This window comes from Canis aureus, chromosome 12 (genome assembly GCF_053574225.1).
Source record: "Canis aureus isolate CA01 chromosome 12, VMU_Caureus_v.1.0, whole genome shotgun sequence".
NCBI lineage: Eukaryota > Metazoa > Chordata > Mammalia > Carnivora > Canidae > Canis > Canis aureus.
Window position 1 is genome coordinate 45,025,202 of NC_135622.1, and position 15,805 is coordinate 45,041,006.

Below are 15,805 nucleotides of genomic sequence, written 5' to 3' on the forward strand. Positions count from 1 at the left end.
TTCTATAAATGTCAGTTATGTCAAATTGGTTAATAAGGTTGTTTAGATCTTCTGATTTTGTTTGTTTTATTTTGAAAAAAGGCTGTTGAATTCCTTTTCTTCCTTTTTTTTTTTTTAAGGTTTTATTTATTCATTTGAGAGAGAGAGAGAGTGACCAAGAAAGAAAGAGAACACAATTTGGGGAGGGGAGGAGACAAGGGCAGCAGGAGAGGGAGAAGCAGACTCCCCCACTGAGCAGGGAGCTGGAGGCAGGGCCTGATCAGGGGACCCCGAGATCATGACCTGAACTGAAGGCAGACACTTAACCTGACTGAGCCACCCCAGGTGCCCCAAGGCTGTTGAATTCTACAATTATAATTGTTTGTCTTTCTCTTTTTAGTTATTTTGGTTTTTGCTTCATGTATTTTGAATATTTGTTGTTAGGTATAATTACATTAAAGGCATTAAAGTTGGGCAGCCTGGGTGGCTCAGTGGTTTAATGCCGCCTTCAGCCTAGGGCCTGATCCTGGAGAACCAGGATCGAGTCTCACGTCGGGTTCCCTGCATGGAGCCCTCTGCCTGTGTCTCTGCTTCTTTCTTGTCTCTCATGAATAAATAAATAAAATATTAAAACAAAAATAAAGGCATTAAGTTTTCTTAGTGAATAGACCTTGTTAGTGTCTGTAGTCACTCTCTTTTTCCTTGGTAATATTCTTTGCTTTGAAATCTATTTTGATACCTTGTAGTATTTTTAAAAAAACAATTTTTTAAAAAGATTTTATTTATTTATTCATGAAAGACACAGAGAAAGAGGCAGAGACTTGGGCAGAGGGAGAAGCAAGCTCCCCACAAGGAGCCTGGGACTCGATCATAGGACCCCGGGACTCGATCATAGGACCTCGAGATCATGAGCTGAGCTAAAGGCAGATGCTTAACCACTGAGCCTCCCAGGCATCCCTAAAAAACATTCTTTCTGGGGCGCCTGGGTGGCACAGTTGGTTGAGCATCTGACTCTTGGTTTTACCTCAGCTTGTGATCTCAGGGGTTGTGAGATACAGCCCCAAACCAGGCTCTGCTGTCAGCGCAGAGTCTGTTTGAGATTCTCTCCTTCTCACTGTGCCCCTCCCACTCATGCATACACGCACATGCATGCTTTCTCTCTCTTACTTTTTTTTTTTTTTTTAGATTTTATTTATTTATTCATGGACAGAGAGACACAATGAGAGAGAGGGCGGCAGAGACAGGCAGAAGCAGGCTCCATGCAGGGAGCCTGATGTGGGACTCGATCCTGGGACTCCAGGATCACGCCCTGGGCAGAAGGCAGGCACTAAACTGCTGAGCCACTCAGGGATCCCCTCTCTCTTAAATAAATAAATAAATCTTTAAAAAAAGAATCCTATCAAAAAATAAAAAAATAAAAAAATAAAAAAAAGAATCCTATCTGGGCACCCGAGTGGCTCAGTGGTTGAGTGTCTGTCTTCGGCTCAGGTTGTGATCCTGGGGTCCTGAGATCGAGTCCTGCATCGGGCTCCCCATGGAGAGCCCACTTCTCCTTCTGCCTATGTCTCTGCCTTTCTTTTTGTGTTTTTCATGAATTAAAAATTGAAAAAAAATATATTTTTAAAAAGAATCCTATCTGATAATCATTGACATGATTAGATTTACTCTGCCATTTTACTATTATTTTATTTTTCCTTCTTAGTTTTTAGTTTACTGTCCCCTCTCTGCTGCCTTCTTTTGAATAATTTGAGGGTTTTGGAGTATATTTTATTTCATTTATATTTTAGTTCATTTCTCTTTACCGCCTGGAGTATAGTAATATTGAATGCTTTAAAGGTTTTGTCTGATGAGTTTAACATCTGGATAATCTTAAGGATGGCAACTGTTGATTGTCTTTTCCCATAAGAATTTCTCACATTTTCCTGGGTCATTGTTTATTGAGAAATTTAAAGTTGTATTATTCTGAACATTTTAAATATTATGTTGTTTTAGGCTCTGTTTTTCTTTTACAAACCTCTGGAGAATGGTGATTCCTTTCTTCCTGCCTGCCTGCCTTCCTTGCTTCCTTGCTTCCTTCCTTGCTTCCAAGCAACCCAGCTGTCCTCAGATTATATGTTCTCTCTTACCTTCTGTAGGTGTTGGTTCAATAATCAGTTGTTTTCAAAGCCCCTGCTCTACTGTTTTGGGTTTGTTTCATGCATGTGCCACTCAAGGTTATTAGCCTGAGATGTGAGCTGTGGTTCAGTTCTCAAAGCCTTTACTGTGTTGGTTGGGAATGTCCTAAGTATGCAGAGCTCCAGGATGAGCCCATGCCTTGTGTGGGAATTAGGGTATTCCCTTCTCCTGTTCTGTTCTCTCTGGAATACCACCCCTCTTACCCCCCAGCCTTCAATGTCCTTTTTTTCATATCTTGGCTAGAAAGATAGGAGTTTTTCTCAGAATTGTATCTGTTCCTTACAGTGGTATATTTCCTCAATCAGGGTCTGTTTTTTAGTCAAAATGGTGAGAAAACCCTCCAGAAAACTTCCTATGTGAGAATTTAGCCAACTGCAATGTTAAAGGGAACAGTCCACATGATTGACTTCACTTATTAGTCCCAACTGCCTAGTTCAAGGAACCCCAGGACTATTCTCAAGGCTTGATACTTTGCTGGAAGAACTTGCATAATTCACTGAAAACTGTTATACTCATGATTATGGGAAGGATACAGGGAAAGGATACAGATGATGATTAGCCAAGGGAAGAGACAGATAGGGCAGTTAAGGTAAAGTGCCAAACACAGACCTTCTGTCTTCCTCTCTCCATGATGTAGGCTAGTGTTAAATATCAATATTAGTGTGTGTAGCATTTATCAGTATTTCATTTCTTTATTGCTAAATAGTATTCCGTTGTATGCATATGCCACATTTTGTTTATCCATTCATCAATTGATGGACATTGGAATTATTTTCACTTTTTGGCTATTATGAATAATGCCACTGTGAACATCTGTGTACACACTTTGGGAAGTTGGTTTTTGTATTTTTGTCCACAGGTTTTAGTTGGAACCAGCCAGAGGGAGATAGGCTCTTGGGTCTGTTCTGTCTTCACCAAGTCTCTTTTAGTCAATTTTACTTTTATTTTTTTATTTTTTAAAGATTTTATTTATTTGAGAAAAAAAGAGCGTGTGCAAGCACACACGAGCAGGGTGGGGGGCAGAAGGAGAAACATACTCCCTGTTGAGTAGGGAGCCCAGTCCCAGGACCCCAGGATTGTGACCTGTGCCAAAGGCAGGGGCTTAACTGACTGAGCCACCCAGGTGCCCACACTTGGTCAAGTTTAGATTATGAAATTGAATTGAGCCTGAGATTCATAGAATTCATGGAAGCGTGAATTAACCCACAAATTTTAGTTCAAAATCATTTGTGTTTTTCTTCGACTTAGGCAAAATTCTAGATTTTGGTGTAGCTTTTTTTGTAGTCATTTAAAATTTAAAATTTAAAAAATTTAAAATTTAAAAAATTACTATAAGGGGATTTATCACAGGTAATCTGGTGTAGGCTATTTAACATATGTTTTATGACTAGTATTTGGAACCTCTGTGTTGACTAGTTCCATAATTGGAGTTTGTTTTTTGAACCAAATAAGTAAGTAGATGTGAGTAGAACACAGCAAACCAGTATGAATCCATTGGTGAGGGTAAATGTATAAGCATTGCTCTGTCCAAATGTGTAGTCAGTCCTCAAAGGGAAATCATACACCTACCTCAGACCTTTGGATCTGATAATTACAAGATGATGTGTAGTCTGAATTAATGATTTAGAGAACTGTATATATGTGAATGTAGTTTATGAAGAACTACTGCAGCAGTCAGGAGTTGAAAGAGTTAAGGAGACTAATGAAGGATTGTTTTACTAGAGTAGACAAGATATGGTGGTTTGGATTACGTGAATAGTGCTGGAGAGAATATAATGATTTGAGATACGTATTTCAAGACTTGCTGTTGGATTGATGGGGGAGGTAAAAGGAAGGAGGAAATAAATGATTTCTGGATTTCTGGATTGCATAGCTGCCATTTACTATAGAAAAGAACTGAGGAATTAAACTGGGCAAGTGAGGAACTGATAAAGGATTCACTAAGCGTATACTTGTGGGTTCAAAAAAACGTTTTGAAAAAAAAAATGTTTTGAACCTCAGGAGGGGTGAGAAAGTATTCAGATGCAGGACATGGTTATGTTGTAAATCTCAAGATAGCAGTTAAAAGGTAACATGATCTGGAGCTGTAGAGTAGGTATGCATTGCCAGAGATAAATACCTAATACCTGCCTTGGACATTAGTGAGTAAAGAGTTCTCCTGGTGTGTTATAGAATCCAAGAATCCACTCTTTTCCTGTCATGATAATATACTTACGTCACAAGTCTAGGTTAATAAGGTAGGTACTGAAGACAGTTATTTAAATATAAATTTTTACTGTTAGAAAATTAAAACAAAAGTGTATATCCTCCAGCTAAATTGTAAATGGTCCTCCTACCCCACACTGTTTTGAAGTCAATCTTAGGCATTTTATTACTTCAGCATTGTAGTATATATCTAAGAGCTAAGAACTCAAGAGACTAGGTACAAATTAGACATTGTGGCTTGATAGGAAGAAAACAACTAAACACAAGTTAAGTATGCATACTATGGGTAAAACATACATAGAACAGTCTGTAAGTCAAATGCTTATGTATGCTGTGACATCATTCTTGCTGATCCTTACTGTTGTCACCCATTACTACTACTTTCCCTCGTCTTTTTTTTTTTTTTTTTTTTTTTTATGATAGGCACACAGTGAGAGAGAGAGAGAGGCAGAGACACAGGCAGAGGGAGAAGCAGGCTCCATGCACCGGGAGCCTGACGTGGGATTCGATCCTGGGTCTCCAGGATCGCGCCCTGGGCCAAAGGCAGGCGCCAAACCGCTGCGCCACCCAGGGATCCCTCCCTCGTCTTTTGTACAGGTTTTTTCCCTTCGTCAGTTGTGGCAGCCATTGATATTTACAATGTACTTTTATGGCATTAGTGTAGGACTTCAAGCTTTCATTCTAAAGTAGCCATTGCTTTTAGTGCCTGCCCCCTACCCCCCAAGTTATCTTTCTTTTTAAAAATTTTTTAAAAATAATTTCAATTAACATAGCATATTATTGGTTTCAGAGGTAGAGTTCAGTGATTCATCAGTCTTATATGACACCCAGTGCTCATTACATTATGTGCCCTCCTTAATGTCCATCACCCATTTACCCCATCCCCTTACCTCCCTCCCCTCCAGCAGCCCTCAGTTTGTTTCCTGTGATTAGGAGTCTCTTATGGTTTGTCTCCTTCTCTGATTTTGTCTTCATTTTTTTCCTCTCTTCCCCTAAGATTCTCTGTTTTGTTTATTAAATTCTACATATAAGTGAGATCATATGATAATTGTCTTTCTCTGATTGACTTATTTTGCTTAGCATAATACCCTGTAGTTCCAGCCATGTTACTGCAAATGGCAAGATTTCTTTTTTTTTTGATGGCTGAGTAGTAGTCCATTGTGTGTGTGTGTGTTTGTGTGTGTGTGTGTATACACACATCTTTATCCACTTATCTGTTGATGAATATATGGGGTCTTTCCATAGTTTGGCTCTTGTGGACATTGCTGCTATAAACATTGGGGTGCAGGTACCCCTTTGGTTCACTACATTTTTATCTTTTCCCCCAAGTTTTCTTAACCTGCCTTGTTCATCCTTGGCTGTATTACCTCGACTCTTCTTATTTCTGCTAGTAGAGAAAGAGAGTTTTTAGGAAAGGAGAAAAATAACAACATAATTATTTTCTGAGACCCTATTCTCTTACTAGTTTTTCTTTCCACTCATAAGTAGAAGATGAGGGGTGCCTGGATGGCTTAGTAAGGTTAAGTGTCTGCCTTCTGCTTGGGTCATGATCCTTAGGGTCCTGGCATTGAGCCCCACATTGGGCTCCCTGATTAGCAGGGGAGTCTGTCTGCTTCTCCCTGTCTCTCTGTCTCCATCTGTGCTCTTTCTGTCTCTGTCAAATAAATAAAAAACCTTAGAAAAAATTAGTAGACCAAAGAAATTAGGAAGATTTTTGGTTTTATGAATTTGTCATTCACAGATTATTTTCTGAATTATATCACTCATGAGTGGCCCCAAGGGCTCTTGATATATAATAATAATTTTGGTGAGGCATGAATTTGAATCTTGTACACCGTAAAATTGATGTGAGAGAATAAGTTATGCACTAATAAGAGAGGAGCCAACTACCTAGCCTTTAAATTCCTATCATTGGGCAGCCCCGGTGGTGCAGCGGTTTGGTGCCACCTGCAGCCTGGGGTGTGATCCTGGAGACCCAGGATCGAGTACCACGTCCGGCTCCCTGCATGGAGCCTGCTTCTCCCTCTGCCTGTGTCTCTGCCTCTCTCGTGTATTGGCAGATGTGAGGCCAAGCAGACGATGTGATTGAGGGTTTTTTGCAAGTAAAGTTTATCTATTTATTTACATCATCATGGCCCCAATTAAAAGGATAATCTCTTGGCATTCCTCACCCTTTCCTCCCTCCTCAGCCCCTTTTGTAAACCAGTCACATTATTTCAGTCACAAAATGTTATAGCTAGAAAAGATAATTGGGATATTATCATTATTTCTCATTTTATTTTTTTAATTTCTTAAATTAAAAAAATTTTTTTATATCTCATTTTATTATTGAAGAATTAGGGCCCATGGAAATTGGACAAGGTCATACAACTGGTTCTGTGAAACTAGAAACCCAGGCTAATTGCTTCTAGTTTTTATTCGTATATCATACTGCCTGTATATCCCTAGTTTTTCCTACTCTTCTGATTAGTCTATTTGCTCTCTTTTTCAAATTAAACTTACATAATATGCTGACATATAATAACTTTAGGATAGTTGCTGTCTGTTAATTGCTTTCTGGAAGAATTTGAAACAAAAACTTCAGCCATTATAATAACTAGGCTTCTGAAAGGGCCAATACATTTTTTTTTTTTTTTTAAGTAGGCTCTACACTGGGTGGAGCCTCCAGTGGGGCTTGAACTCATGATCCTGAGATCAAGACTAAGCTGAGATCAAGAGCCAGACATTTAACTGACTGAACCACCCAATGGCCAGTACATTTTTAAAGAACTTATAGTATGGAATATTTTAATATATTAATATTTTAATAGATATTTATATTGTTGTTTTGTTGAGCTCCAGTTTCTTCCCTAACAAGGAATAGTTTTTCTGTTTTTTTTTTTTTGTTTGTTTGTTTGTTTTTTTAATGTTTCAGTCCTGTGTCCCAAGTAAGCTCCTTTAAAGTTGGAATTGTAAGCTTTGTGCAGTGGCAGTATCGTAGCCAATGAGGTTTATCCGAGGTGCGATTATTGCTAATTAAAGTTGGAATTGTAAAGAATCCTGGGAACCATCTAGCAAACACCATGTTCAGTAAACATTTGCCAGGTTGAAATTTTACCTTTTTGAAGGAGTCCCAGTTGAATTTGATTAGTATGAATACATTTACTTATGAACAAAATAATCTCTCTCACATGGATTAAAAATATGTTTTAGCTCATCTCATACCAGAAACTAATCCTAGCACCTATTTTTTTCCCCGTCTGTTCTTATTTAAATGTGTAGCAAGGGAAATAAAAGTCAACATTTTCTACTACTTTTCAGCAGAAATCATTATCTCTGCATAGTAGGTCATTGGACTGTTTGCCAAGCTGAATTGCTTTACAGTGATTTATTAGAAAGAACTCAGTTTAAGAGTGAAGAACATTGTTGATTATATTGATAACCATATTTATCTAAAAATTAGCTGACTTTGAGTTCAGCCTGTGTTTTCTTTATCTACCCATTGCAGTCTACTCTCAAGCACACAAACCTTGTAGGGATGTCAAAAAGGATTAATAATGAGAAAACAAAAACCCTCAACTGCTTGCATATTGACAGAAAAGAATATCCATATCCATTGTTATTTAGCTTCGTGGTAGTGTGAGTTCATTATGGATCAAAGGGAGGCTAGTAAGCCTTAGGGCCCATAGCTGGTGGCTTTATGATGGCTCCTTGAAATTGAAATGCATGGGAGGAATATTAAAGAATATTCACTATATCCACATTTAACTCCAAACTGCTTTAATAGTTTTAGTATGCCACATAATTAAGGTATCGCAACTGCTGTCTGAAATGTTTGACTGTTTAGCTGAGTTTAACTGTGCATTTTTAGACAAAGATATTTTGGGCTTAACTTAAATTCTAAAGAAGAAATGAATGTTTTATAAAGCAAAGCAGGAGGAGGGCACTAATTGAATTGTGGATATTGCTGGGAGGGAAAGGGAGAGGTTATTTTTTGACTTTATTGTTAAAATTAAAAGTTTTTTTTTCTTTCTTTCATTTTCTTGGGGTGCATTCCAAATCCAGAAGGTAAGAAGTATTATTTTATTCTAAGGAAGTATATACAATGATAAGTGTCTTCTATAAGTTTAATTGAATTCACCTTTGGATGCATGATTTTTATTTTATAAAATTAAATAGTCCAGAAACTAAATAAGCATGAGATTCTTATGTAAATATTTATTATATGTGCTCTTTTTGTCTTTGCTGTTTGTAATAATCATTATTTGGTCATAGTTTTAGAAACCAATCAACATTTAATTTTGTTAAAATTATCGTTTGACTTACTACCATTGGGCTGCCTAGTGTTCTGCAGAAAATATTTCAAGTTGAAAAAATGTGTGAGTTAACATTTGCTTTATGACTGTATGATTGAAAATATATGTTTATGCTTTGATTTAGAGAGAATAATGGTAAATTCTCTATGGGAATGACACCAGGCTAGAATAGGTTAAAATGAATAGTTTGGATCTTTTACTGAATTGGCTTTTTTCTGTGTTGACATAGCTATTCATTCATTCGTTCATTCATTCATTCATTCATTCATTTACTTACTTGTTACAAGTATTCTATTTTTAGTTTGTTTCCTTCACCAATATTTCTTTTACCCTAAATAGTATGTCCTCATATGCAACCCTCTGTACCTCTTTAGTTTAGAGACATTTGCTTATTGTTCATGAACTTGGCCCAGCCAGTTAAGACAAGTTAGCATCCTGATGAGATGAAACAATGGCAGTTGATGATACTGTTTTATATGCAGTAGTTATAGAGTGACCTTTCTTAAGAGGATTGCGTTTCTCTTAAAGTCTGTATTTTTTTTTTACTATGTATTTCTCATAAGATTGAAAAGCAAAATGTTTTAGTTAATAGTAGAAATGGCTATTGGCTAAGATAGGAGTCAGATAGTTTATGCATATGATTTATTTAATCTTAAACCCTCTGAAGTATTTATTTCATAGATAAAGACATCGAATCAATGAGAAGTTATATAACTAGTTAGTGATAAAACTTGAATCCACATCTGTCTGACTCTAAAATATAAGTCTCACTTTTGCCTCACTTTTGAGTGGGTTGAGGAGATTGAGTAAGGCTCTTAAATCTTTTGTATTTCTCGGGTGAAAAGTTACAGTGTTCTCCGAAGTCCTTCTCTATTGAGAGTTTGTGATTTCCAATCTAAATAAAATTGAACCTTGTTGTTCCATTTATTTACTTTAAAGTAGGATCTATCAATCAGTTAATCAAATAAAACAGAACCACTGGACCATATTTTTCCTGTTTGGTTTTTTTCCCCTTTGGTGGAAATGGTTTTGCTCACGTCTCAATGGTACTGGACAAAGCATGCTTTTGAAAAAACAATAGTGGGGAAACCGCAATAATGGGAAGATAAAGACGAGAGGATAGATAGGCTACACAAATTTTTCAGAGTCTGTGTTTATTTCTGTGACCTCCCTCTCCAGGTCCCAGATTACTCTTCTACTTGTTTTGTGCCCTTTTACTACTCTACTGATCCACACCTCTCATTTTGGGGTTCCAACTAGGCTTCTCCAAAAATGCTTGTTTAAAAATTTCCCTGCATACCCATTCGTTCTCCAGTGATTCTTTCACATTTGTTTCATATGTTTGGGGAGGAAAATAGTTTGAAGAAGCGAATTCATTAAACTATGGATACATCAGATTGCTACCTTTTCTTTTTTTAAAATCTCAGTTTTTTTCTTTTTTTAAGATTTTTATTTATTTATTCATGAGAGACACACGGAGAGAGAAAGAGGCAGAGACACAGGCAGAGGGAGAAGCAGGCTCCATGCAGGGAGTCTGACGTGGTACTCAATCCCGGGTCTCCAGGATCAGGCACTGGGCTGAAGGCAGTGCTAAACCACCCAGGCTGCCCAGATTGCTACCTTTCTTTTTTTAAGATTTATTTATTTATTCATGAGAGACACAGAGAGAGGGGTGGTGGGCAGAGACATAGACAGAGGGAGAAGCAGGCTCCCTTCAGGAAGCCTAGTGTGAGACTGGATCCTGGATCCTGGATCCTGGGATCACGCCATGAACTGAAGGCAGATGCTCAACTGCTGAGCCACCCAGGCATCCCAGATTGCTTTTTTTTTTTTTTTTTTTTAAGATTTTATTTATTTATTCATGAGAGAGACAGAGAGAGAAAGAGAGGCAGAGACACAGGCAGAGGGAAAAGCAGGCTCCATGCAAGGAGCCTGATGTGGGGATCTATCCCGGGTCTCCAGGATCACACCCTGGGGCGAAGGCAGGCGCCAAACCGCTGAGCCACCAGGGATCCCCCCAGTAATTACCTTTTTAAAAGTAGATAGTTGTTACTGAAATTAATTTCTTGTTGGAAGAATTGCTGGTAACATGACCGAGAGAGAGCAAGCTAAAGACTTTAATGAAAGAGTTTCTTTCTTTAAAAAAAAAAAAAAAAAACAACTATTTATTTATTTATTTATTTATTTATTTATTTATTTATATGAAGGGGTTTCTAAGAATACAACAATTTCCAGTGAATTAAAAACCTACCAAGACTATTTATTCATTTAGTGATTTCTAAACTCCCTATTTTTCAACATAAGGGTGCTGTTGAGTTCATTTTTGTTCTGGGTGCTCTGTCAGGTAAGCATGCCATAAAAATCAGTTCTTAGTTTTAAAGTTAGTTTGTATGTGGATAATGAATACGGTGCCTGTGTGTCTGTATAGATATATGTATAAATGTATCACGTAAGTTAAAGATTATTACATGTTTATTATTTTTGTACATTTAAAATTGACCTGAAATAGGGCATCCGACCATCTGTTTGGGGAACTGGATGACTCTACATTTCTTTTAACCTTGGAAGTCTGAGTCTGTTATTTAATCCTATTGAAATTCAAAGGATTGAGCTCTAAAGGATAAATATAGAATGTGTAATAGTTTAGTCAGAGATAGGGAAGCTGATTAATTGAGGCCTAGTTTTGACAAGCCTGTTCTGTAGGAAGGAGTACAGAAAAATGAACAAGAGATTGGGATTAAAGATTAGGCTGGGTAATGTATTACAAGGGGAAATATCAGTAAGAATAAATAAAGGAGACTGGTGAAATCTCTTAAAGCTTTTTATCATCAGCTTGAAATGGGCATAATATATGTGCTGCCGAAGCAAGCACTAAAGTGGGAATAATATTGGAGGACATTGGTGAATTTTAAGGATGAACTGTAAAGTTTATTAAATTTCTTTAGATTGGTTGCAAGAGGGGATGCCAGTGAGGAGAGAATTACAAATATGAAAAGGAGTAGACTTTAGGATTTTATGAAGAGGCCTGAAATACTCAAAGAGCTGTCCTATGGAGTAATGAAGAAATAATGTTAAATTTTTCTCCTACTCACAAAGATAAATATTGCAGGGTCATTTCGGAAAATTCAAAGTACAGAAAATCACAGATTTTTCCACCATGATAGCCACTGATTTCCAGCATAAAATAAAAACTAAACATGGAGTTTTAGGAAGAGATATACTTGGCTTAGCTTAAGGAAGAATTTATGAATAACTGGAAATGCTTGAGGACATAGTTAGCCTCTACCACCTTATATGCTTGTGTCAGACTGGACGATTACCTATTGATGATGTTTTAGGAGGAGTCATAAGCATCTGTAGTAAATGGACGAGATGACCAGTGAAGCTTGTGGTCAACCTGTGGATTTGTCTGATTCTTACTTGTAGATGTTGCATAACTGAGAGTATGGTAAAGAACAAGTAAGAGTTATAGGATTATATTTGACCTAGCAAGCCTGAGTTTGGCTATACACAAAGGAATTGAGAGTAGGAACTTGAATAGATCTATTGACCCCGATATTCCTAGCAGCAGTAGTCATGATAGGCAAAAGACAGAAACAACCCAGATGTCTACTAATGGATGAATGGATGAACAAAATGTGGCATATAAATTCAGTGGAGTATTTTTTTTAAAGATTTATTTATTCATGAGAGACACACAGAGAGAGGCAGAGACATAGGCAGAGAGAGAAGCATGCTCCCCATGGGAGCACAATGCGGGACTTGATCCCAGGACTCCGGGATCATGACCTGAGCCAAAAGCAGATGCTCAACCACTGAGCCACCCAGGTGCCCCCATTCAATGGACTATTATTCAGACTTAACAAGGAAGGAAATCTAATATGCTACAACATGGATGAACTTAAAAGACACTGTAGTAAGTGAAGTAAACCAGACACAAGAAGGGAAATATTGTAATTCCATTTACAGGAGTCCTATATATAGAGCCAGAAAATAGAAGAATGGTTGCCAAGGGTTGGATGTAGGGGAAAAATAGAGAGGTATTTAATGGGCATAGAGTTTGAGTTTTGCAAGCTATCTTTTTTTTTTTAAATATAGAATTTCTTTCTTTTTTTTTTTTTTTTTAAGATTTCTATTCACTTATTAGAGACACACACACACACACAGAGAGAGAGAGAGGCAGAGACACAGGCAGAGGGATAAGCAGGCTCCATGCAGGGAGCCCGTCCTGGGAATTGATCCCGAGGCTCCAGGATCACGCCCAGGGCTGAAGGTGGCACTAAACCGCTAAGCCACTGGGGCTGCCCTCTTTTTTTTTTTTTTTTTTTTAATATATTTTATTTATTATATACACAGAGAGAGAGAGAGAGAGAGAAAGAGAGAGAGGCAGAGACACAGGTAGAGGGAGAAGCAGGCTTCATGCAGGGAGCCTGACATGGGACTCAATCCCAGGTCCCCAGGATCACACCCTGGGCTGAAGGCGGTGCTAAACCGCTGAGCCACCTGGGCTGCCCACGTTTTGCAAGATTTCTAGCACTCGGTTGTATAAATAATGTGAAGGTAAGGTACTTAAGTGTAAGTGAAGTGTACACTTAGAAATGGTTGAGATGGTAAATTTTATATTTATAGTTTTTTTTTAAAGATTTTATTTATTTATTCATAGACACACAGAGAGAGAGGCAGAGACACAGGCAGAGGGAGAAGAAGCAGGCTCTATGCAGGGAGCCCGATGTGGGACTCGATCCTGGGTCTCCAGGATCACAACCCAGGCTGCAGGCAGCGCCAAACCGCTGCGCCACCAGGGCTGCCCTATTTATAGTTTATATATATAGTTATTTATGCTTATGTTCAGTTCTTGAATTGATAGCAAAATTGCAAATATGATTAAAATTTTATTTTATTGCACATTTAAAATTTGTACCAACTTGCCTCATCTCTCTGATGGGAAGGAAATATCAGTTAATCATAAATGATTGTATAGTGTGTGTGCACGCACTATGAAATAGAGACACATCATCTGGCTCTGCTCAGTGCCAGTCCCATTATTTTTATTATTTATTTTTTTAGAGAGAGTACACGTACATGCGGGCACAGCAGTGAGGGGAGGGGAATAAGAAGAAGGAGAAAGAGAGACTGGGCATGGAGCCCAACTAAGGGCTCAATCTCAGGGACCCAGAGATCATGAACTTAGCCCAAATCAAGAGTCAGATGCTTAACTGACTGAGCCATCCAGGTGTCCCCCTCCCTTCATTTTTACATTAAAATGTATACTTAAGAAACCTCTGCTTCCCTTTTTATATCACCAACACTTACTACCTTGAGTTTACATGATAGCTTCTTTGTAAATGTTCAGTGAATGAGAAACCAGATTAATTTTTTTCCACATTGTCTTTTTTAAAATGTAGCTTTATTGATCCTCTTAGGTGTCTCAGTTGATGGAACAACTGACTCTTGATTTCTACTCAGGTCATGATATTAAGACCTATGTCAGGCTCCGTGCTCAGTATGGAGTTAGCTTCAGATTCCTTTTCTCCCTCTCCCTTTGCCCCTACCCCCTCTCACACTTTCTCTCTCTCTAAAATAAATGAAATTTTAAGGAACAGAAGCAAGTTTATTGAGATATGGTATACATTCTATAAACTTCACCCATTTTAAGTGTACAATTCAGTGAATTTTAGTAAATTTACTAGGTTGTGCAACTATCACCATAATGCAGTTTTAGAACATTTCCATCTCCCCATAAGATCACTCATGCATGTCTACAGTTAATAGAAGTTCCCATTGCCAAACCGTAGTCTACCTTCTGTCTGTATATTGACCATTTCTGGATATTTCAAATAAATGGAATCATGTGGTTTTGGAGGTTGATTAATCTATATTGTAGCATTTATCAGTACTTACACTTTTTCATTAGTCCATATTCTTTTTGTAGTTTTCTCATACAGTGCATGCTTTTAGCTTCTTATGTATTTGTTTGACATATTAATTTCAGACTTTAAGGAAAATTACAAAAGTAGTGCAAATAATTTTTATATAACTTTTGCTTAAATCCCTCAAATGTTAAAGTTTTATACTTTATCATTGTAATTTGTATTTCTTAAATGTCAGAATAAATTGTAGACATGATGCCCCATTCACCTTTAAACACTTCAGAGTATATTTTCAAAGTCAGGATACTAACATTGATATAATGTTACTACTCTCTAATCAACAGTCTTTATTCAGATTTGATAATTCTTCCACCAACGTCCTAATTCAGGCTCACACATTGCATTTGCATTTAATTTTCATGTGTCTTTATAGCCTCCTTTAATGTGAAGTTGTTCTTTAGTCTTTGTCTTTCATGACCTTGGCATTTTTAAGAGTTCAGGCCAGCTCTTTTGTAGTTTGTCCCTCAAATTGAGTATGTCTGATGTTTTCTCACTATTAGATTCAGGTTGTGCTAGAGTAGGCTGGAGCAGAGGGTGTAGGAAAATGATCACGGGATCAGGTCATATGAATAATTCTGGACTTGATTCTAAGAACATTATGATAGTATGGGTGAATTTTAAAAATATATATTTTATTTATTTATACTGAGAGACACAGAGAGAGGCAGAGGGAGAAGCACGCTCCTCGTGGGGAGCCTGATATGGAACTCAGTCACAGGACCCCAGGAGCATGACCTGAGCCAAAAGCAGACGCTCAACCACTGAGCCACCCAGGTGTTCCACATGGGTGAATGTTAAGCCCAGCAAAGTGGCTGATCATATTTGTTTTTAAAAGTTACCCCTGGCTTGGGGGTGGAGAATTGAGGGTGAAGGTGAATTTACTCTCACTTGAGATAGGAAACACTAAAACTTTTTGAGACTAGGCCAGAGGGGCAAGTTGTTGGGGTAATGATCACAGTTACTGAATATCTCCTCTGACACACTTTGATATATTATCTGTAATCTATGCAGATTACAAAGTAGATGGTATTACATCCATTTTACAGAGGAGAAAATGAAGTTTAAAGGTATTTAAAGTGATTCGCTATGGCCACTATCAGATCTGAATTCAGATGGGTGTGAATATCTAAGTCTGGCTCTTTTTGCTACATGGGGCTGTCTCCTTTCATTAGTTTGTTTGTTTATTTTTATGAGAGGCAAACTAAGAAACAGACTTTTAAA

The 15,805-nt window shown here is 37.7% G+C and overlaps 1 protein-coding gene and 1 pseudogene across 3 annotated transcripts in view; both read left to right on the forward strand.

Moving 5' to 3' along the window:
* Nucleotides 1-15,805, forward strand: part of ASXL2 (ASXL transcriptional regulator 2) — a 334,480-nt gene that overhangs the window by 255,284 nt on the left and 63,391 nt on the right. The window lies entirely within an intron of this gene.
* LOC144281454 (U4 spliceosomal RNA) lies at nt 7,314-7,467 on the forward strand (annotated as a pseudogene).